The sequence below is a fragment of the Phalangium opilio genome, unplaced genomic scaffold (genome assembly GCF_054372755.1).
Source record: "Phalangium opilio isolate 3A_F unplaced genomic scaffold, DU_Popi_V2 ptg000077l_1, whole genome shotgun sequence".
Classification (NCBI taxonomy): domain Eukaryota; kingdom Metazoa; phylum Arthropoda; class Arachnida; order Opiliones; family Phalangiidae; genus Phalangium; species Phalangium opilio.
In genome coordinates, this window is record NW_028324185.1 from 10,966,525 (window position 1) to 10,990,899 (window position 24,375).

General features: G+C 40.4%; 4 non-coding genes across 4 annotated transcripts; all 4 read left to right on the top strand.

Moving 5' to 3' along the window:
- The first annotated feature begins 21,156 nt into the window (after positions 1-21,156).
- TRNAP-AGG (transfer RNA proline (anticodon AGG)) lies at positions 21,157-21,228 on the top strand. Its single transcript has one exon. It is a non-coding gene; the product is annotated as a tRNA-Pro (tRNA).
- Positions 21,229-21,640: 412 nt separating this feature from the next.
- TRNAP-AGG (transfer RNA proline (anticodon AGG)) lies at positions 21,641-21,712 on the top strand. The gene has a single exon. It is a non-coding gene; the product is annotated as a tRNA-Pro (tRNA).
- Positions 21,713-22,123: 411 nt separating this feature from the next.
- TRNAP-AGG (transfer RNA proline (anticodon AGG)) lies at positions 22,124-22,195 on the top strand. The gene has a single exon. It is a non-coding gene; the product is annotated as a tRNA-Pro (tRNA).
- Positions 22,196-22,935: 740 nt separating this feature from the next.
- Positions 22,936-23,007, top strand: TRNAP-AGG (transfer RNA proline (anticodon AGG)). Its single transcript has one exon. It is a non-coding gene; the product is annotated as a tRNA-Pro (tRNA).
- The last annotated feature ends 1,368 nt before the right edge of the window (positions 23,008-24,375 follow it).

The window sequence follows — 24,375 nt, forward strand, 5'->3', positions numbered from 1 at the left end:
GGAATTAGCGGGCGTCACTGGAGACGCTTTGGAATGGTTGAGGTCGTACCTATGCGGTCGCACCCAGCGAGTGGTTCTCCGCGGCGAAATGTCTTCTTTGGGTGCTGTGAAGTGTGGGGTACCCTAAGGTTCCATTCTTGTGCCCCTATTATTCAACATCTACATCAACTCGCGTCCATCTGTCGTGCGACATGCTCTTGTCCTTTTATTCGCGGACGACACTAAATTATCCTTTCGCATTCGCAATATGGCTGATTGTCGCCTCCTACAAGATGATTTGGACGCTGTTGCGAATTGGGGACTAGATCACGATATGCGCTTCAATGCCAATAAGTGTGCGGTTCTTCATCTTGGTCGTCATAACCCGAGCAACGTATACCTCATAAATGGTACCCCAATACGTTCGCTCGCGACGGAAGAGGATCTAGGGGTTCTTGTGGACACCAAGTTGAAATTTTCAAGCCAATCCAACAAAGTCTGTAAGCGTCTCAAATCCACCACTGGATTGGTTCGACGAAATATACACCATCGGTCGGAGAAACTTATTCGTGGGTTATATAACTCTCTGGTTCTTCCGATACTCGACTATGCATCGCCGATTTGGACACCATCTCTGTTAGGTGATGCCTAGATCCTGAAAAAGGCTCAAAATGCTTTTTCTAAGCTTCCGCAACGCCTATCAAGACTTCCCGCGCCCGATCGCCTAGCTGCATTGCGGATTCAATCAGTTTCTTTAAGACATCGCGAGAACAACCTGTGCCTTTTACACGACTTTTTCCACGGCCGCCTCGATTTGGAGACTGGTGAATTTTTCACCAAATCCGCCACCATCACCCGTGGTCACGCCTTCAAATTAGTCAAGCCTCTCGTTAAATCAAATTTTAGCCTCAATCATTTTACCTTCACTGCCATACATGACTGGAATAATCTACCATCTAATGTAGTTCACATTCAAAATCGTCATACGTTTCGTCAAAAACTTTCCATTCTTTATAGTTTAACTTCTTAAAATTTTGTTATCCCACTCCCCCCCCCTTTTTTTTGCTATTTAAATACATGTTTTCATTCATAACTTTTTTTTCTATTTGCACAGAAGCCTAGGCATAAAAAGGCTTAGCGAATATGTATACTTCAATAAATAAATAAATAAATTGTATTACCACATTAAAACGTAACTTTTGTTTTGTTTTGTAGTATATCCAGGAGTTCATAATAACCCCCCTTCGGGGGGAAGTATGAAACTGGCCATAGAGCTAATGGTAAAAATCGCGAACAAAAAGATTCTGTCGTTGTGCATAGAAAGGATTAGCCTGTTTATGGACATACAACCTTACAGTATATCGTAGTGGTATCTATGCTCCCTGGTTTTCGTTCCAAAACTTCCCTTGGCTGGGATTTCCGTCGAAAACGAAAATGGCGATATGGTGGACGGAGAAACACGTTGCAATTCTTATATTAAAGATACTGGGAGTAAATTTGTCCAAACCGTTTTAATTTAACCACGGAATTCTCACTCACACATATCACAACAAAACATCATTGACGATCGTTTAAATGTTTTGTAGTAAACTAGAAACCCCGACTAAAAGCCAACTTCTTAGCCAAGGCTTAATTTACACCGTTCCGACAAAAGCACACGTGAGCCATTTTCGCTCCCTAAATCGCAAGATAAAAATAGTGCTAAACCGGAAGTGTGTAAGTTAATGTGCGTGGGCGCTAAAAAATGGGGTAACTATTTCTCTGGAAGTTAAGCGGAGTATGAATCCGCTGAGCTTTACGGCGAAACTTTGTTGTTACGGGCTTTTTAACTAGTTTCATACTTCGGGTTATTATGAACTCCTGGTATATCATATAAATCTGAATGTACATTGGATTCATTGTTCTGCGTGTGAAGCTTCTACCTATTTATTTTGTACCTTTTACAGATACAAAGTGTTCTACGTGATCCACTCTATTGGATATCTTTGTAATTCCAAAGTGTTCTGTGTGAACCACTCTATTGGATATCTTTGTGATTCCAAAGTGTTCTGTGTGAACCGCTATATTGGTATCTTTACGATACCAAAGTCTTCTGTGAGAACAACTAAATTGGATATCGTTACGATCAGGGTGGGAAATAAGGCACTGGCAAAGGGCAAATGACCAGTTTAAAAATTGCCTGGACCAGTTTAAAAATTAAATCGGAGGGGGGTCAGTGGTCCACGGGACCACTAAGAAAATTCTAGGGTAACCAGGGTCCAGACCATATCTGAACAATTTTAATTACCCATTTTCTTTAGTTTAGCAGACGACGCGCCCTGGTCAATGGTCATGGACCAGTTTATTTATTTCAGGCCAGGAGGGTTGCTGGCGCAATGTCCAGTTTTAAAAAAATCCTTATTTCCCACCCTGGTCCCTTTAATATTTTTCTCTGTTAAAATCAGCCTCCATTAATATGAAAATAGTCCTTAAGTAAAACAAAGGTTAATACCAAAACAATAAATGTCTTTATTTCAAAATCTAGTTAACGAAATGGAACAATTTGTGTCTGTTGCTAACAACTGCACGTTTACGGTGAATGTTTTCAATGGAGGGAGAGCCCCAGCGGCACGGAGGGTTCAACGTGTTGGTAATGGCCCACAAAATTTTAATCCCCCACGGGGCCCCCGACCAGCAAATCCACCTCCTGCCCCCCCGTGGCCCCCGACCAGCAAATCCACCTCCTTCCCCCCGTCCCCGCCGTCCCCCGGGTCCTGCTAATCCGGATCCTGGAAGGGTTAATCCTGCCGTCCTCGAAGAAGAAGTTGTGGAGCCTTCCAGAAGGCCAGCTGCCGTCCGCGAACCAGCGCCTGTCCGAAGGAGGCCCGGAAGGCCAAAAGTGGTAAACGGATTACCCGAACGGTCAGCAGAACGCCCGCGAAATAATTAATCTGCAATTAACTCTCCATTTAAAAACCGTGCAATATTTGAGTCAGTAATTTTTCCATCCGGCGAAGATGTGTACGGAGTAACGCGAACAATCTTATTTTTCCTTTAAAAAAATGCATAGGTAGTGTTACTAGGGAAACGTTTAATAGCCCCTTTTTAAAGTAAATGTAAATTTAAATTAGAATTCGTGCTGGTGGTACGTGTCAGTTCGAAGTTCCATTTCAGTTAGACTCGATTTTGCTTTTTTTTCGTTTTTCGTTTCAATTGTGACAAAAACCTTCGGGAAAGTAAATTTTAAAATTCAAAGCCAAATTTAAGTCATATTTTTCAGTCGAAAAGGCTTGACTTCTGAATAGTATATTCGTTAAATGCATGATGAAAACGTACGTTTAAGTAATTTTATGATTTTTAAGCCTCTGTCTGTAAAATTTACAATGAATAATGCGAAAATTTTGAAAAAACAATAACGTACGCCTAATAAATATGAGTAAATAATTAAAATGCTTTATTAATTTAACTATTTGAGAGTGAGCATACTCAGTATACTACCGCAATGAGTCGCGCAGTAAAACTCTACCGCAATTATGTTATTTTTGCGGGTTTTTCTTATGATTTGTCTATATTTAGTTTTAAAAGTGATAGTTAATGGCTTAGTTTAGTTATTATATGGTAAACTTTGCGTGTGAGTCGCGTTCTTGGTGATTTTTTATTCGGATTCCACCATGGTCTCTTAAGCCTTGGTCACCTCGTTGCATTACCCGGCTATAGATCATCATCATGGTTGTTTCGCGATCCCCGATTGCGACCTTAACCGAGGCCTTATCTTCCTCCACTTTTGATTTTCTTACAAGTATACCACATAAAACTTTACTCTCTCATCCACTTGGTTCTTCGGACAGTCTATCTCTCTCTACTGGCCCTTTAATTAACTGTTCGGATACGACAGTAGCTTCCTCTATTTTAACCCAACCTCAATCTGAACTTACAATAGAAAATACATGTGATACCCCGTCTGATTCCGATTCAGTGCTCGGTTTAGACTCACAAACTGGTCCCCTTACTAACAAAAGACTACGAAGTTCGCGACTTCGTCTTTGTACTAAACAAAAAACACCCGGTCGTAAAAGCAAACCTAACTCTAGAAAACGACCTAAGCACCCGTGCTCCTCGTGTCTCACCCAAGTTGACGCTACCCACAAGGCTTTCCAATGTGATTTGTGTCTCTCCTGGTGCCACATTTCCTGTGTCAATATCCCAGACGATATCTACGCTTTTCACACCACATCTAACAGTAAACATTTTTCATTTTTTTGCCCGTCATGTGCCTCTAATTGCCCGCTGGCCCTCCGATCGCTCTCTAAATTTATGTCAGACTTTTATGTATTCCGACAGCAAGTGAGCTCCCTCCCCAAAGAAGTCTTACAATTACAAGCCCAGTACTGTGCTCTCGCGGTCAAAGCCCTCGTTACCACGGAGCCAACGAATGATTTAACTCCTCAATCCGACTTCCGCGCTCAATTACTTTCTCATTTAAACATCCTGACTGCTTGTCAGACTGAAATTGACTCCCTACGGGTAGACTATGATAGTCATTCGGACAAAATCTCCGCCTTGCGAACCGATCTTATTCATAATAGGGCTCATCAAATTTTAATTTCTGACAAGGTTTGTAACCTTTCTGGACAGCTTGAAGACATTCGCGTCTCGATTTCTACGTCAGTTCCGGCTCCGGCCTTTTGTGTTACCAAAGTAACCTGTGATTCAGCTAGTCAAACAATCAACGAGTCCGCTAGTCAAACAATCAACGAGTCACCGCCCCAGATAATTCCTGGTAGCCCTCTTAATGACATTCAAGTGGAATCAGGCTCTTCCGGTCCACCTGAACTCTCTTCGGAGCCTAACAATTCTAACAATTCTCCGACTCCTAATCAAAACGTATCATCCTCTGCCCCAATCGCTGGTGGCGAACTTTTCGAAAATAGTTCTTGTGTTGTCAAGACTTTATCAAATGACCTACCAATTACACATGTCTCTGTACCGCAAGCCCCACTGTCTGGTCAGCCACAAAATACTGCCGGTGAAATCTCTACCTCATCCGCTCGAAAGTTGAATGCGTTGCTCTTTACGTTCCTGACCATGATGATCCCCAGGAAGACATGTACTTTGTCCGCAAACTTCTACAAGACTTGTTCTTCAAACCAGACGAGTACAATTCTGTCTCTATACGCCGAGTTGGGCCTCTTCGCCAGAACTATAACCGTCCCCTTCTAATAACCTTTTTAACTGTGTCGCATCGACAATATTTCGTACAAAGCATCCATGAATGGCGGCGCCATAATAATTTTCCGTATGCCGCCTCCCATGATCGTAACCCTGTCCAACGGTAGACTCATCGCTCCCTCCTCGCGGACCTTCGCCAATTGAAAGCCCCAGGCCGTTATGACCTTTGTATTCGTCAAGGCAAGATTGTTTCCTATTCAACGAACGCCCCGTACACCCCCTCTCCAGTCTCGCTCCCGCAATCTTCGCTGCTGGATCAGTCACCACCGTTAAACTACTACAACCCCCTGCCGTATTATCACCAATCTCCCTACCACCACGAGTCGCAAGTCAAAGTGTTTACTCACTCAACGCCCAGTGTCTCTTCAAAAATTAATAAAATGAACCGTGGGTGGAAAATATGGCCTGGGCCCACTCTGCTATCCTTGACGGTATACGGACTAAATACCCCCAGTCATAATCCCTGGAAACAAGGGCATATGAGACCAAATTGTCTCAAATTAAAGCCAAATAAGCCTACTACTCAAGGGAAGCCTAGAAGTAAGAAGGGAAACTAACAGGCAGGAATGCACGTAGAGGGCGTCCTTCTTGCCGATACAAATACCCTCATAATTCCCTTATTTTAGCATCATCTTCTAGTAAAACCCCTAATTCAAAGTTATCATTTGCTTCAGCTTTAAAATTTCCCATTGGTAGAACTATATTAGCGATCAAGCTGCTGAAGTTAGTTTTATATCGACTAAGGCATACATACAAGTATTTATGGACCTTCACCACACTGACCCTGAAACATTTACATAAATTACAGAATATTGAATCTTTTTACCCAAGGTGAATATTTCTTTACAAGAGGTAGTGTAGAGTTAGAGTTTACCATATGTGGGACTTCATTCTTACACTATTTTCATATTGTCCCTGATTTATTTGGTGTCATTATCTTAGGTGCAGATTTCTTTATGGAACACTAAGCTAATATAGATTTTCCTACATTAACAGTTACTTTAGATTCTAAACCATACACACTGTTACCAGCACCACCGATATCAGTGATTCGGTAGGTGACCAGCAAGACATAAGTCCTGCTTTAGAGGAAAACACAATGACACCATTACAAGTTCAGGAACTTGAACAATTATTGTCTAGATTTCCTGCAGTCACAGCAGCTGAGCCAGGTCGCACTCATATGACTACACATAAGATAGATACAGGAGACACTAAACTTATTAGAACCTTTGCTTACCCTTGTACCGATGCAAAAAGAGCAATTACTAAGGAACACATTGACAAGATGTTACAGGAAGGAAGCCCCTGGTCCTCAGGAATTTGCTTAGTACCAAAAAATGAAGGAGGTTGGAGATTTTGTGTGCATTATAGAGCTTTAAATAAAGTTACTAAAGCCGATCCCTATCCTCTTCCTAAGGTTGAAGATATTTTATTAGGATTAAATAAACCGAAGTACATTACGTCTTTACATTTAATGAGTGGATACTTTCAGGTCCTTATGGATCCTGATAGTATTTCAAAGACAGCATTTTTGTCCCCTTTTGGTAAATATGAATTTGTAGTAATGCATTTTCGGTTGTGCAATGCACAAACCACTTTCCAAAAGTTAATGGATGAGGTGTTTCGGGATAAGTCCAAGTTTACCATTTTTGTTTACTTGGATGATTTAATCATTACGTCTAGAACATGGACAGAACACCTTAAAGCATTGGAATATGTATTTAGGCAACTAACGAAAGCTGGTCTCACCCTGAATCTAACGAAATGTCACTTCGCTAAACCTTCAACGTTAATATTAGGACACGTAATAGATAGGAAAGGTATTCATGTAAATCCTGCAAAAACCATAGCAATGAAACAATTTCCTAGGCCTACAGATCTTAAGTCTTTATCGCGATTCTTAGGTTTGACGAGATGGCATAGCAAGTTTGTTCCTCATTATGCGGAATTAGCTGCCCCATTATACCGTCTTAAGCGTAAGAATGTCCAATGGGTCTGGATTGAGCAATGTGAAGAAGCCTTTTCTAAATTAAAAGCCGCTATAGTGCATGCTAATGAGCATCCTGTGCATCATTATGATCCAAGTAAGCCTACTTACTTAACCACGGACGCTAGCAACGTTGGTTTAGGTGCTATGCTAAGTCAGAAAGATGGTAACATAGAATTTCCTATAGCTTACGCTTCTACTCTGCTTAACGCAGCAGAAAAGAATTATTCTACGTACGAAAAGGAATGGTTAGCTATATTCTGGGCTATTAACAGATTTAAACATTTCCTCGATGGCAAAAACTTCACAGTGATCACTGATCATAAAGCTTTACAATGGCTTTATACACGTACTGACCCTTCATATCGCGTATTACGTTGGATTATGTATTTACAGACTTACAAATTTAAAGTGCAATATCGTAAGGGCGTAGAAAACGTAGTCCCGAGATATTCCACCTACAGGATATGTTTTAGGAGCGATACTTAGGCCCCGTCCTCAAGTAATTCCGCCTCCCTTAACTCCTGTTATGAATGCATTTAATCTGGCAGAAATAACACGTGAACAAGGTCTAGATCCTAGTATACAGAATCTTAAGGCTCAATTAGAAGCTCATGATGGGACTAGTCCATTATATGAAATCATTGATGGTCTCGTTTATCGTAAGCGCTATGGTACTCAACCGCGTAAGATTTACCTGCCTAGTACATTACGTCCTCAAGCGTTACACTTATTTCACACACACATGACTGCTGGTCATAGAGGTAGAGATAGTACGTATGAACGTATTCGTTTCCGATATTATTGGCCTACTTTGAAAAAGGATGTAGCCTTATTTGTGTCTACATGCCTTATGTGCCAACAATATAAAGGACGCAACCGCAAAACTCCTGGGTTAATGCACTCTACAGTGGTTGAACAACCTTGGGATTTAGTTGGGGTTGACATTTTAAGTCCTTTACCTCTTAGTCCTCAGCGTAATCTTTACATCTTAGTGTATGTGGATTATTATACTCGCTATGTTAAACTAATACCACCAAAGAACATCACCGCTGATACAGTAAGTCAGACTCTCAAAGGTCTGATCCTGCATTGGAGAGCCCCTAAGGCTATACTTTCAGACAATGGAACGCAATTTGTGTCTCGTGTCTGGAAAGATACTTGTGCGCAATTCAACGTCACATGCACCTACACTACCCCGTACCACCCTCAGACTAATGCTACTGAACGTGTTAATAAGTCGATAGGCATTATGTTAGGTATCTATGCAGGGAAAGAACACCGTAATTGGGATCGTAACTTAGATTTATTATAGTTTTCTCTCAATACAACACCTCATGAAACAACAGGGCGAACTCCGTTCTACTTGAATCATGGTAGAGAAGCACGCCTACCTTGGGAACTTCCTACGGAGCCTTTTCAGTCTCCTGACCTGACCCAAGCTGGCAATAGATTAGAGGATAGAGTTACTCAATTACAGGCTGACATTCTTGCCGTTAGGACTTACATAGATCGTATGCAAGCCAAGCAACGACATTATTATAATCAGCGTAGAGAGGAGTGGGAATTAGATGGAGGCATGTATGTTTGGAAGGTCTTACACCCCCAATCCCATGGTGCTACTTACTTCTCAGCTAAATTGGCTTCCAAATCGCATAATTGAAAAACTGGACGAATTACGTTATGTAATTGAGGAGGTCGCAACAGGGAAACGATCTTTGGACAATATAGCCCATTTAAAGCTATATCGTACCACTGATCGCTTTTTACCATCTTCCACTCCCATGTCCCTGTTAGTGTTGTAACTACGTCTTCGGTTTTTATGGGTGCTAGGCCTAAAACTACTACTACTACTACAGTATTTGGTGGACAACCTAGGGTTTCCTCCAATATATTTAATATATCACCACCCTCCTTTGGAAATATTTCGCAAACTGCAAATATTCCATTGGTAAGGGGAGTACAGAATCCTTTCTCAGTTTCTGGACCTTTGCCACCTATTTCAACTCCAGTAACGGGATTGGGTAGTACTTATCCTCATGGACAACCACCTATGGTTTCGTCTTCAACAAATATTACTAAACAAAACTTTGGAAATATTCCATCGGCAATAGGCTTACAGAATCCTTTTTCATTTTCTGGTCCTTCACTATCTGTTCCTCTTCAAGGAACTACACCAGTACAGGGAATGGGAAATGTAACTGCCTATGGACCTTTGACTCCTACGCAAAGTATGGTTACCAATTTCGACCCTATCCAATCCTATCAAGCATTAAACTCTCAGCTTCAAGTGTTAACTAATATAGTAGCTAACTTTGCGACAAATAACGCAACTACTCAGAACATAACGGTTAATCCTGTTGTATTACCTACTTCTAGCGCTGTTGGACCTAATCTTAAGTTTAATGGGAATAGCGCTGATGCTGCTGATTTCTTATTTTAATTGGATGGGTTACAACGAGCACATGGGTTAAGTGACGCAGAAGTGTTAGGTTTAATGCCTACTTTCTTAATTGAGGGTGCGCGATTTTGGTATCGTCAGGAACGAATGGATTTAGTGACATGTTTAAATACTTTTAAATCACGATTTAGAGAATACTTTATGTCCGCTGTCAAACAAAGATTTATGAAAACCTCATTAATTTCTACTAAACAGAGACGTGATGAGAGCGTAGTTCACTTTTTCGAAAGGATGCAGGATTTGAATCTAGCTTTAAGAGATCCCTTTCCGGAAATGGAACTAGTGCCACTCTTGGAAGCAAATTTACTTCCAGACATAAATGTTTATTTACGTCACCAATGTTCTACTATTTCGGACTTGTTAGTACAAGCAGAAATAATAGAAGCTAGGGTTAAGAATCTTAAGGGGTCACGTGTCACTGTAAGTGATACTCCTAGTCAGAGTTCCAAAAATACCTTTAATATTCGAAGATCTACCGAACCTTCTCGTAGTTCTTCTATAACATGCCATGAGTGTGGGAAACAAGGGCATATGAGACCAAATTTTCTCAAATTAAAGCCAAATAAGCCTACTACTCAAGGGAAGCCTAGAAGTAAGAAGGGAAACTAACAGGCAGGAATGCACGTAGAGGGCGTCCTTCTTGCCGATACAAATACCCTCATAATTCCCTTATTTTAGCATCATCTTCTAGTAAAACCCCTAATTCAAAGTTATCATTTGCTTTAGCTTTAAAATTTCCCATTGGTAGAACTATATTAGCGATCAAGCTGCTGAAGTTAGTTTTATATCGACTAAGGCATACATACAAGTATTTATGGACCTTCACCACACTGACCCTGAAACATTTACATAAAATACAGAATATTGAATCTTTTTACCCAAGGTGAATATTTCTTTACAAGAGGTAGTGTAGAGTTAGAGTTTACCATATGTGGGACTTCATTCTTACACTATTTTCATATTGTCCCTGATTTATTTGGTGTCATTATCTTAGGTGCAGATTTCTTTATGGCACACTTAGCAAATCCCTGATATTTTAAGTTCCCAAAAAAACCAAGTTTCAAATCCCTGAAAGCAGGTTTCAATTCCCTGGTATTTCCTACCAATAAAGTCACTATACCCAGAAAATCCGAGACTTTAAAACCAAACACAGGTTTCAAATCCCAGACATATCCTCTTAGGAAAACCTTTTCAGAATACAAGATATTTCCAAAACTGAAGTCTAGATTAAACTCCTAGTTATTTACAATATAAAAATTTTCATATCTCAAGAACAATATGTTTTCAAACTCCACAAAAGAGTTTTCAAATCAGTTGTTACGAAACCTTGCCATGAAACATTTCAAATCACAATTTACATTTTTCAAGCAAAGTAACAGAATTGGCTTACAAAGCCACTCTTAACACACCACGATATTGAAATATTTAAAAACTTATCACATCAATGGTTTAAGTTCTTCTTACGAAAATAACTTCCCTTGTTTTACTGCCTCCTATTCTTTCCTACAGCAATTGGTACGTTTACACAATATTTTGACTTATTCGACTAACAAAGGCTTTCGTTTTAAGTGCGAAAGCTGTACTTTCGTTCCGAGAGCGCATTAAGGCTTCTCAGAGAAGTCCGCACTTCTCTCGGAACTTTAAACTTTCACTTCGATTCAATTTAATTAAATTAACCTCACTTTCATTAGATATACAGGGTGTTTCAGGAAAGTCTGGCAGAAATTAACAGGCATGTTCCTTGGGTCAAAAGGAGTCCGAAAGGTCCTATGACGTTTTAGGGTAAAGCGCTTCGTTGCGACGTTATGGGCTCTCAAAAGTAGGCCGAAAAACAAGGGAATTTTGCAGAATTATAGCACTAGTATTGTGGTTTTGACCCAATTGTTTTCGATTATTGAGCATAAGGCAATGATCGAAATAAGTTCAAACCTAGTGGAAGACCGTGAACGTGTTAAAAGGCCAAAAGCGTTAATCCCTTGGTTTTTATTAATGATTGTAATTAAAGGTAAGGAAAGTAGCTCAGATATCGGTGACTTGTTTGTTCAGATGTACTGGTAACTGACCAGTCTTTATTCTTTTTTTCAATTAGACACATAACTTTTACAATATTTCGAATGAACCAATTAAATTTTACAATAATTCGAATGAACCCCTTAAATTTTACAATAATTCGAATGAACCCCTTAAATTTTACAATAAATTGAATCGATTCCATTAATTTTACAATAATTTGAATCGAACCCATTACGTTTACAATAATTCGAATCGAACCCCATTACTTTTACAATAATTCGAATCGAACCCCATTACTTTTACAATAATTCGAATCGAACCCCATTACTTTTACAATAATTCGAATCGAACCCCATTACTTTTACAATAATTCGAATCGAACCCCATTACTTTTACAATAATTCGAATCGAACCCCATTACTTTTACAATAATTCGAATCGAACCCCATTACGTTTACAATAATTCGAATCGAACCCCCTTACTTTTACAATAATTCGAATCGAAACCCATTACTTTTACAATAATTCGAATCGAACCCCATTACTTTTACAATAATTCGAATCGAACCCCATTACTTTTAAAATAATTCGAATCGAACCCCATTACTTTTACAATAATTCGAATGAAACCCAATTACATTGTTCTACAAAAATTGTTCAAAATGGGCACCATCAACGTTTAAGAAAACTTTCGCGCGTCGTTTGAAAGATTCACGAACACGTTCGAAGATTCCTGGCGTGTTACGGATGCTATCACATCCATCAATTATCCTTTGTCGTAAGTCTTCGACATCGCGAACTTCACTTCGGTATACCAAGTCCTTGAGATGGCCCCAAAGAAAAAAATCGCATGGGTTGAGATCGGGAGATCATGCTGGCCTAGCGCTTGTCTCCCATACGATCGAATTCCCATTCGACCGAAACCGTCCCATTCGACCGAAAAATACCGCACTTTGGCGGGTTTTGAATTCTGTCCAATGGGACTAAAATCTATGCTTAAAGGTAACTGTTTTTGTGGTTTATTTTTTAATAATTTTTAGTGAAATTAGTGTCTTCAGAATATTTTAGAAAAGGTGGTAGCTAATTAAAAGGAGAATATTTTGGAAAATGTGGCAGCTAAAGAGTAGGAGAATGTTTTGGAAAAGGTTGCAGCTAATTAATAGGAGAATATTTTGGAAAAGGTAGCAGCTAATTAAAAGGAGCATATTTTGGAAAAGGTGTCAACGAATTATTGGAACCAAACCTAACCTAACCTAACCTAACCTAACTTAACCTAACCTAACCTAACCCACCCGAAACCAAAATATTAAAATTTTAATTTAAAATTTAAAGACATTGATGGAACTACCATTAAGACTGTACTTCATTTTAAGCACAAATTGTTTATTAATTCTATATATCTCTTGCCTTGAAAGGAATGAAAGTGAGCGTTTTAATTTGTATCACGAAACATTTACTTTTAATATTATTAACATACCTTTCGGAGATTCGAACCAACAACCTTTCGCTTCGCAGTCCAACATCGTATCCACTACACTACCGAATCGCTTACGGCTACAGTGTTTCAAGTTATATTCATGTATTTTTTAGGGGCATATTCGGACGATTGGGATTTCGGTCCATCGGGAATATAGCCATTGGGCTGGAAATCTAAAATCATTGCGGGATATTCGGTCGAATGGGATTGCGGTCCATTGGGAATTCGGTTCTATGGGATAGTACCGGCCTAGCATCATTTCCGCCTCGACCTATCCACCTCCGTGAAAAACCAATTATGCTGTGTTGGTCTAAACCAACGCTTCTCAAACTTTTTAAGCTTGCGGACCGGTTTTTATTTCAACTATGTATGACGGACCATACCAGCCGCATGTCCGCGGACCGGTGCCGGTCCACGGACCACAGTTTGAGAAGCGCTGGTCTAAACATTAGGGTAGTTTTCAACGTCAGAAGTTGTAGGTTTTTTACAGAAGGCTTAAATGTGTCTACCTTAACGTGCTTCATGGCGTACGTGCACATTTGGAAGCTTATCTGGAACTAATCATGGTCTACTTCACGAATGCAAAGTACTCAGATATCCATCTTATGTATGGACTGGCTCGGGGAAATGCGGTGGAAGCTCGGCGCTTGTACCAGGAGCACTTTCCTCAACGACAAGTTCCCAATCGACAAACATTAACGGCAGTCGACAGACGCTTGAGAGAAACCGGGAAACTTCAACCATCGGGACCTGAACCTCGTGCGGCGATTGTTCCCGAGGATGTAGAGGACACCGTTTTGACAATTTTCGAAGATAGCCAACAACCAGTACCAGGAACGTCGGGCGGCAATTGTGCGTTAACCATGTAATCGTCTGGAAAATCCTTCGAGGACATCAGTTCCGCCCATACCATTTGCAAAAGGTACAAGCTTTAAACGAAGCTGATTATCCGAGACTGGTCGATCTCTGCCAGTGGTTTGTGGCACGGGTAAATGACTTAGACTTTCCGCGTACTTTGCTATTTTCCAACAAGGCCAATTTCTCGCGTGACGGGATACTTAATTTGCATAACTATCACGAGTGGAACCTCTGTCATAAAACATCAAGTTCAGTTTAGTTTGAACGTCTGGTGCGGAATTGTAGCAGATCATTTAATTGGGCCTAACTTTTTGCAACCGAGGCTAAATGGGGAGGCGTACTTGACCTTTCTGCGTGACAATTTACCGGAGCTTTTAGAAGACGTACCGTTACGACTGCGAGAAATAATGTGGTTCATGCAAGATGGCGCATCGCCCCAATTTAGTCTTCAAGTTAGAGCATATCTTGATGTCGCGTTTCCCCGGAGGTGGATAGGTCGAGGCGGAACTGTTGCGTGGCCAGCAAGATCTCCCGATCTCAACCCATGCGATTTTTTTCTTTGGGGCCATCTCAAGGACTTGGTATACCGAAGTGAAGTTCGCGATGTCGAAAACTTACGACAAAGGATAATTGATGGATGTGTTCGTGAATCTTTCAAACGACGCGCGCAAGTTTGCTTAAACGTTGATGGTGCCCATTTTGAACAATTTTTGTAGAACAATGTAATTGGGTTCGATTCGAATTATTGTAAAATAATGGGGTTCGATTCGAATTATTGTAAATGTAATGGGTTCGATTCAAATTATTGTAAAATTAATAGAATCGATTCCATTTATTGTAAAATTTAAGGGGTTCATTCGAAATAATGTGTCTAATTGATAAAAAGAATAAAAGACTGGTCAGTTACCAGTACATCTGAACAAACAAGTAACCGATATCTGAGCTACTTTCCTTACCTTTAATTACAATCATTAATAAAAATAAAGGGATTAACGCTTTTGGCCGTCTAACACGTTTACGGTCTTCCAATAGGTTTGAACTTATTTCGATCATTGCCTTATGCTCAATAATCGAAAACAATTGGGTCAAAACCACAATACTAGTGCTATAATTCTGCAAAATCTCCTTGTTTTTCGGCCTACTTTTGAGAGCCCATAACGTTGCAACGGAGCGTTTTACCCCAAAACGTCATAGCACCTTTCGGACTCCTTTTGACCCAAGGAACATGCCTGTTAATTTGTGCCAGACTTTCCAGAAACACCCTGTATAACCCGATTTCAACCATGGTAAGTGGCACAGTCAGAACCAACTACCACCTTGCTCGGCGTTCCTCGAAATAATAGAACCTCCTTCACGGAGCGTCCGAGAAGAACTGAAAATAGCTGAGTAACGCCGAAAGGCGAGAAACGTGGACTGGAAAGCAGACTTAGAAATAGCACACTTCCTCTGGTCCAAAACCAGTTTATTAATTGCATATCTATAGGAGAACAAAGGCTGGGACCACTCCGGAGACCAGTTTATTATTTTGGACACTAGGGGGGTCACTGGTCCCAAGGACTAGTTTAAAAATTATCCTTATTTCTAAGTCTGCTGGAAAGGCGATTTAACCAGCCTCTCTCCAAAGCAGGGGTATTACAGAAGGGATAAGACACATTACTAGAAAAAGCATTACACTCTTGTACATTTGGAAGAAATTAATTCTGGTTTTAATAAAAAATATATAAATACTATTTGCGACATTTAGTGTTTTAATGAACTTCATTTAAAATTAATTAAATTTTGAGACACGATTTTTAACGGGCAAATAGTGCCCGATCGGAGTCAGACCGTCTTTATTCCAGCTATTTAAAATCCATAGACATATAAAAGAGTAGACCCACTATTGACTGTTGAAAAATCTCGTTTTTAATTCCAATTCCCCACATCCTCGAGAAAATACTAACGCCATCTATCGCAAACTGTTGTTTTGTGCCGGCGCGTGAAAATTCGCGGGAAATGCGAATTTAAAACTTTCAAATATAGAAAAGTCGGAATATAATTTTTAACTCGGTGTAAAGCTTTCGTAAATTTATTACGTTTGAATACAAGTGGAAAAAAAAGAAAATTAAACTGTTTTTGTATCAAATGTTTAACAAATGTCTAAATAATTTGTAATTAAATACAAATTATAAAAATGGTAAAATCTTGCGCAGTTTCAAAGTGTAGCAGTCGGTCTACCACACATAGGATTGCATTTCATAGGTATACTGATCCGAAAATTGGCGAAAATTTTTGTATATTTATTAGGATTTAGGTTTAATGCCTGAGTTAACTTGTATTAAAAGGTTTCGATTACCTAACCCTTCATTATGCACGAAGTGGCTCGCCGCGATAAATCGGTCGAATTTCCATCCCGGGAAACAAACACTTCGTATGTGAAACTCACTCTAACAAAAGCGATTATCAGATCTCGTCCAAGCTCAAAACGCAAATCCTTCGGTTTTCGTGGAAATAGTTAGGACAGATGATACATTGATGGAAATTATAGACGACGTTTTTAGAATTTAATAAAACTGGAACTAAAGTATTTATTGTGTTTCTAATATTTTCACATCCAGTTCGATATGTGATACATGTGTTATAGAAAACTTATAGTTGCAATGACGTAGAATTACCATCGTGTTCCGCTTCATCTTCATCACTCGTAGATAAAACAGTGTGTCGTACCTACTCGGAATTTGCAATGGCATCGAAACAATTCGCGAAAATTTAGTACAACCTGTTATTTTTATGGATGTCACGTAATGAATTAAGGACTTTGCTAACCATCAGTCGTTAGAATATATTAAAAAAATATATAATGGAAGATTATGTATGAAATAACTTTATTTTTCCCTTTATACCACATTTTTAACATTTTCAGTAACTTCCACAGACATACTCCATGCTGCGCGAATCTAGTGTTGAAGAAATCGAAAACAGGAATTTCTTGATCCATGAAGAAGTTGTTGATGCCTTTGTGGTTCATAAAGACGAAGTTGCCGGTTTGGAGGTCCACGATAAACTCGTAGGTGATAATGGCCATGAAGAGACCATTGACAATACAGCACTAATCCTTGAACCACCAGCTTCAGAGGTATTAAATTCAAGAGGGCATAGTGTAATTTTGATTTTGCTCATGAGCATAATCCTCCAGAAATCGTGCCAAACACATGTGAATTTCAAAGATCTTTAATCAACAAGCGAAAATAAAAAACTAAAAATTACAGGTTAAACAAACCGTTACAAACTTAAGATGATTAAACAGACCAGGAAACGTTTAGACATGAAACTTGGCAACCTAAAATATACCTTAATACAAATGAATCAGCAAAAACGTTTACTCGAAGAAAACGCCACAGATATTTATGAGGAGTATGGCCCAACAGCGGTACAGCTTTTTTCTCAACTACGAAAGTCTGGACTCAAAAATCGAAAGAAACAACAACATTCGAATCTAATTAGAAGCTTTGCCGTGACGCTTCATTTCCATTCACCAAAGGCATAAACCTTCCTTCGAAAACATTTCTGCTCGCATCATCCAAACACACTTAGAGAATGGACTAGTAAAATTGGTGGCAATCCTGGCTTTACCGCAGAAAGTTTCGCCTATATAAAACAAGAGGTTGAGAAATCAGAATATCCAGTGTTAATAGCCTTGTTTCTCCTCTTTGATGAAACACACTGAATAGACAGGCAAGGAATTCGCTGGCTACGTCAACCTTGGACTAGACAAAAATGCCGAAGATAACAATGTTGTTGCAACGTCGGCACTTGTGTTTATGGCAACAGCTGTCAATGGACATTGGAAAGTTCCACTAGGATATTTCTTTGTAAATTGAACTGTAGGCTGGCTTCTCAAAAATCTAGTCACCGAATGTTTCTTCAAATTAAAAAATACTGGTACCAAGTGCATTGCTTTATTTTGTGATGGCTTGCGAAGCAACATTACAATGGCAAACTCACTCGGTGTTGTTATTACTGAGGATTTAATCCAGTGCGACTTCTCTAATCCAGGTTATTTGTTTAAATATTTGATGTGCTTGAAATATATATGTCATTGACCAAAAAACAATTTCAGCTGATTATGAAGAACGGGTTAGTTTTGTTCTTGATGCATGCCACATGTTAAAACTCTTCAGAAATTTATGGGACCACTATGGTATGCTGCTGGACACACGAACTGGCGAAGTATAGTAATCTAGAAGCGTATTAAGCACTGTATTGATTGATACCTGCTAATTATTAGGCTTTTTACTGGGCGTATGTTTCTACTCTTCATCAGTATCAGCAACATGAAGGATTGAAATTAGCCAACAAGCTAACAAAATTCCACATCAAATTTAAAACCCAAAAGATGAAAGTGATATTGGCTGCTCAAGTACTGAGAAATACAGTAACAAAAAGCATGAAGTTCCTAAAGGAAGCGGGTGATCCTGTATTTCAGGGATGTGGGCCAACAATACAATTTATAGAGACGATTTTATTTTATTTGACTAATGATTATTCCTACTGACATTCGCAACTATACTTCTGTTACTTGCTTTTAGTCTTTTTGATGTTTTGAATTCGAGAAATCCCATGGCTAAGGGTTTCAAACTTCAAAGTGCCAATTCGGCGGTACAACCTTGAGATCACAAAAAAAACCCGCTGAAAACCAAAAGTCTTTTATTTAATTTAAAAGACACTGTAGGAAATTTAGTTCTTAATGGACCAAAAAAGACTGCCATTTTAGGTTTTGGTGTTGCTATTCATAGCTTTTTAAAAATTGCTGATGCTTATGTCGTCCCACCTGATGCACCACTATTTACTTATTATATTTCAAAAACCAATTCCAAAGAAGTTTAAAGGCCTTCGTCGAACTTAGTCCATTCATGGAAAATACGGTGGTATAAAGTAAAAATAATCCCTTTTAAGATGATTTTGAGTTTGTAGTAGGCCAGAATCCTTCTTTATCGAGTAACGTCCACGTGGTTCAACTGATTTTCCCTAATGTTTAGTATTCTGTAAACGGATTTTATAGCTTAAAATTAGATGCAATCTCCTAAACCAGAACAAATTAACCGCTTTTGCTGGTACTCTTAAGAAATTCGCGAGTTTTAACATCGAGTTAACTCAAAAACGTTGGCAAATTGAGTGAGGGACAAGAGTAAGTCGTCACGGGAAGGGAGATTCGTATTACCAAAAGGGTAAGGCTTGTAATATTTCTGAACTCGCGGATAGCGGGCATGTTCCTATATTTGAAACTGCTTTAAGTTAAAAGTATATTCGTATTTAACTTTTCAGAATTTATCGGACAGCACCGTTCCCTGGCCAACCCCAGCCCCAAGAGGAGGAGGGTCCTCACGTGGCGTGAGGAGCTGGTGAAAATGAGGCCAGACAGGCGACCCAAGATCCCCCTTTTTTCTTGGGAGAAAGCTTAAGTAAGTTAGCGTAAGGGGGGTCCCTCGGAAACGTTGGCATTGTGCCTATTACATCAGTTAAAACGTTTCAAATCCCAGATATTTGCAGCCCCCAAGAAACGTTTCAAATCCCAGATATTTGCAGCCCCCAAGGGCACGTTACAAATCCCAGATATTTTGCAGCCCCCAAGGGCAGGCACGTTTCAAATCCCAGATATTTGCAGCCCCCAAGGGCACGTTCCAAATCCCAGATATTTGCAGCCCCCAAAAAACGTTTCAAATCCCAGATATTTGCAGCCCCAAGGGCAGGCACGTTTCAAATCTCAGATATTTGCAGCCCCAAGGGCACTGCAAATCTCAGATATTTGCACCCCCCAAGGGCAGGCACATTTCAAATCCCAGTTATTTGCAGCCTCCAAGGGCAGGCACGTTTCAAATCCCAGTTATTTGCAGCCCCCAAGGGCAGGCACGTTTCAAATCCCAGATATTTGCAGCCCCCAAGGGCACGTTTCAAATCCCAGATTTGCAGCCTCAAAGGGCACGTTTCAAATCCCAGATTTGCAGCCTCAAAGGGCACGTTTCAAATCCCAGATATTTGCAGCCCCCAAGGGCACGTTTCAAATCCCAGATTTGCAGCCTCAAAGGGCACGTTTCAAATCCCAGATTTGCAGCCTCAAAGGGCACGTTTCAAATCCCAGATATTTGCAGCCCCCAAGAAACGTTTCAAATCCCAGATATTTGCAGCCCCCAAGGGTACGTTTCAAATCCCAGCTATTTGCAGCCCCAAAGGGCAGGCACGTTTCAAATCCCAGATATTTGCAGCCCCCAACGGCAGGCACGTTTCAAATCCCAGATATTTGCAGCCCCCAAGGGCAGGCACGTTTTAAATCCCAGATATTTGCAGCCCCCAAGGGCAGGCACGTTTCAAATCCCAGTTATTTGCAGCCCCCAAGGTCAGGCACGTTACAAATCCCAGATATTTGCAGCCAACGAGGGCAGACGATTCAAAACCCAGATATTTGCAGCCCCCAAGGGCAGGCACGTTTCAAATCCCAGTTATTTGCAGCCCCAAAGGTCAGGCACGTTTCAAAGCCCAGATATTTGCAGCCCCCGAGGGCAGACGTTTCAAATCCCAGATATTTGCAGCCCCCAAGGGCACGTTTCAAATCCTAGATATTTGCAGCCTCCAAGGGCAGACACGTTTCAAATACCAGATATTTGCAGCCCCCAAGGACACGTTTCAAATCCCAGATTTGCAGCCTCCAAGGGCACGTTTCAAATCCCAGATATTTGCAGCCCCCAAGAGCAGGCACGTTTCAAATCCCAGATATTTGCAGCCCCCAAGAGCAGGCACGTTTCAAATCCCAGATATTTGCAGCCCCCAAGGGCACGTTTCAAATCCCAGTTATTTGCAGCCCCCAAAGGGCACGTTTCAAATCCCAGATATTTGCAGCCCCCAAGGGCACGTTTCAAATCGCAGATATTTGCAGCCCCCAAGGGCAGACACGTTTAAAATCCCAGATATTTGCAGCCCACAAGGACACGTTTAGGGTAGTCCTATGAGTTGAGCATATTTTACTTACGCAGATTGTCCGTTGGTCTAGGGGTATTATACTCGCTTTGGCTGCGAGTGGTCCCGGGTTCAAATCCCGGACAGACCTGAGTTCTTTCAGAAGTAATTTAGCAACTATTTAAATGCAACTAACAACAGGGTAGACCTATGAGTTGGGCATATTTTACTTGAACACACGGTCCGTTGGTCTAGGGGTATGATACTCGCTTAGGGTGCGAGTGGTCCCGGGTTCAAATCCCGGACGGACCCGAGTTTTTGCAGAAGTAATGTAGTGACTATTTAAATGCAACTAATTAATTTGTAGGCCCTATGAATTGAGCATATTTCTATTCCATACATGGTGCGCTGGTCTAGGGGTATGATACTCGCTTTGGGTGCGAGTGTTCTAGGTTCCAAATCACGGACAGACCCGAGTTCTTTCAGGAGTAATTTAGTAACTATTTAAATGCAACTAACTACAGGGTAGACCTATGAGTTGAGCATGTTTTACTTGCGCAGATTGTCCGTTGGTCTAGGGGTATGATACTCGCTTTGGCTGCGAGTGGTCCCGGGTTCAAATCCCGGACAGGCCCGAGTTCTTTCAGAAGTAATTTAGCAACTATTTAAATGCAACTAACAACAGGGTAGACCTATGAGTTGGACATATTTTACTTGAACACACGGTCCGTTGGTCTAGGGGTATGATACTCGCTTAGGGTGCGAGTGGTCCCGGGTTCAAATCCCGGACGCACCCGAGTTTTTGCAGAAGTAATTTAATGACTATTTAAATTCAACTAATTAATTTGTAGCCCTATGAATTGAGCCTATTTCTATTCCATACATGGTGCGCTGGTCTAGGGGTATGATACTCGCTTTGGGTGCGAGTGTTCTAGGTTCCAAATCCCGGACAGACCCGAGTTCTTTCAGGAGTAATTTAGTAACTATTTAAATGCAACTAACTACAGGGTAGACCTATGAGTTGAGCATATTTTACTTTCGCAGATTGTCCGTTGGTCTAGGGGTATTATACTCGCTTTGGCTACGAGTGGTCCCGGGTTCAAATCCCGGACAGACCCAAGTTCTTTCAGAAGTAATTTAGCAACTATTTAAATGCAACTAACTACAGGGTAGACCTAAGAGTTGGGCATATTTTACTCGAACACACGGTCCGTTGGTCTAGGGGTATGATGCTCGCTTAGGGTGCGAGTGGTCCCGGGTTCAAATCCCGGACGGACCCGAGATTTTGCAGAAGTAGTTTTGGGACTATATAATTGCAACTAATTACAGGGTAGTCCTATGAGTTGAGCATGTTTTACTTACGCAGACTGTCCGTTGGTCTAGGGGTATGATACTCGCTTTGGCTGCGAGTGGTCCCGGGTTCAAATCCCGGACAGACCCGAGTTCTTTCAGAAGTAATTTAGCAACTATTTAAATGCAACTAACAACAGGGTAGACCTATGAGTTGGGCATATTTTACTTGAACACACGGTCCGTTGGTCTAGGGGTATGATACTCGCTTAGGGTGTTAGTGGTCCCGGGTTCAAATCCCGGACGGATCCGAGGTTTTGCAGAAGTAATGTAGTGACTATTTAAATGCAGCTAATTAATTTGTAGCCCTATGAATTGAGCATATTTCTATTCCATACATGGTGCGCTGGTCTAGGGGGATGATACTCGCTTTGGGTGCGAGTGTTCAAGGATCTAGGTTTCAAATCCCGGACGTATCCGAGTTTTTGCAGAAGTAGTTTTGTGACTATTTAATTGCAACTAATTACAGGGTAGTCCTATGAGTTGAGCATATTTTACTTACGCAGATTGTCCGTTGGTCTAGGGGTATGATACTCGCTTTGGCTGCGAGTGGGCCCGGGTTCAAATCCCGGTCAGACCCGAGTTCTTTCAGAAGTAATTTAGTAGATATTTAAATGCAACTAACTACAGGGTAGACCTATGAGTTGGGCATATTTTACATGAAAACACGGTCCGTTGGTCTAGGGGTATGATACTCGCTTAGGGTGCGAGTGGTCCCGGGTTCAAATCCCGGACAGACCCGAGTTTTTGCAGAAGTAATTTAGTGACTATTTAAATGCAACTAATTAATTTGTAGCCCTATGAATTGAGCCTATTTCTACTCCATACATGGTGCGCTGGTCTAGGGGTATGATACTCGCTTTGAGTGCGAGTGTTCTAGGTTTCAAATCCCGGAAAGACCCGAGTTTTTGCAGAAGTAATGTAGTGACTATTTAAATGCAACTACAACATACAAAGCTCTGTTTCATCTCAATATTCCAAGAACATCTTTCGATATTAACATTTCAAATTTGGCGTTTACTTTTTAATTCAGCTTTACTACATTTATATATATTGTAAACGCAACTTTCAATTTCACTAAATAATATGGATTTTAATACTTCGTCTCTCTAGAAGTGTTGAAGCGATTGGGTCTATGAAATATGATACCCTAGATTTAAACCAGAATTGACCTTGTTTTGTGTTCTCTTACAAGAGGTGTTAAAGGTTCAGAGTGAGCCGAAAGTAAAATACACACTTAAGTGATAGATATTAGGTCCTCATTAGAATTATGAGAATACACAGGGAAATTTTAAACGATTAAACCTTTACAAATGAGCTTCGCAATATCTCGCCAATTTGAGCTACGTATATCCGGTTTTTCTCATTGGCTGGTGGACCCATGGACGAAGTAATACTGAAGAACCAATGGCAGCCCATTACTGCCCCCATTACTAAGCGACTAAACAACCAATGTAAAGCTTACTTCCCCCTTTTCCGCCTCAAAATGGAGGGGGTTATGGAAATGCGGAGTCAAATCCCGGAAAACGCTAGCGCCATCTAGACAAAATAAGACGTTAGCTGCTTCCCTCGTTAGAACGTTGATAAATTCGTCTCGACTCGGAGAGGTTTCTTTTGGTTTCCCAACTTGTTATTATTATTACTTGAAATGGCTGTTTATATATTACTTAAGCTATACTATATCTGTATATAGAATAATCCTTGGTTTAGTGATTTCATAAAAAAAGCTAAGGCCTGCGCTCTATCGGGTAAATCAAGTAGTATCCGCAATTGGCTTAGTGATCCAAAGAGTAAATAATTGAGACCAGAGGTGAAGTAAACTTTGGGTTTTGATTTTCGTGTCTGTAATGGAGGGACATTAACGGTTCAGAGTGAGCCGAAAGTTAAATACACGTTTAAAAATCAGGTTTAGATTTTATAATAGAAGAAAGCATCATGGTTGCAATTAGGTCAGTGAAAGGTCTAATCGTTATCGGGTTATAGCTTCGAAGTTTTCATTGTTGTGATGGTGAGCATTGACTATCAATGCGTCTTACAAGAAGTAAGTATTGGTGATTTTTAACGTTAACCTTCATGTTGGCAAACTAAGAATATCGTTGAGGTGAAACG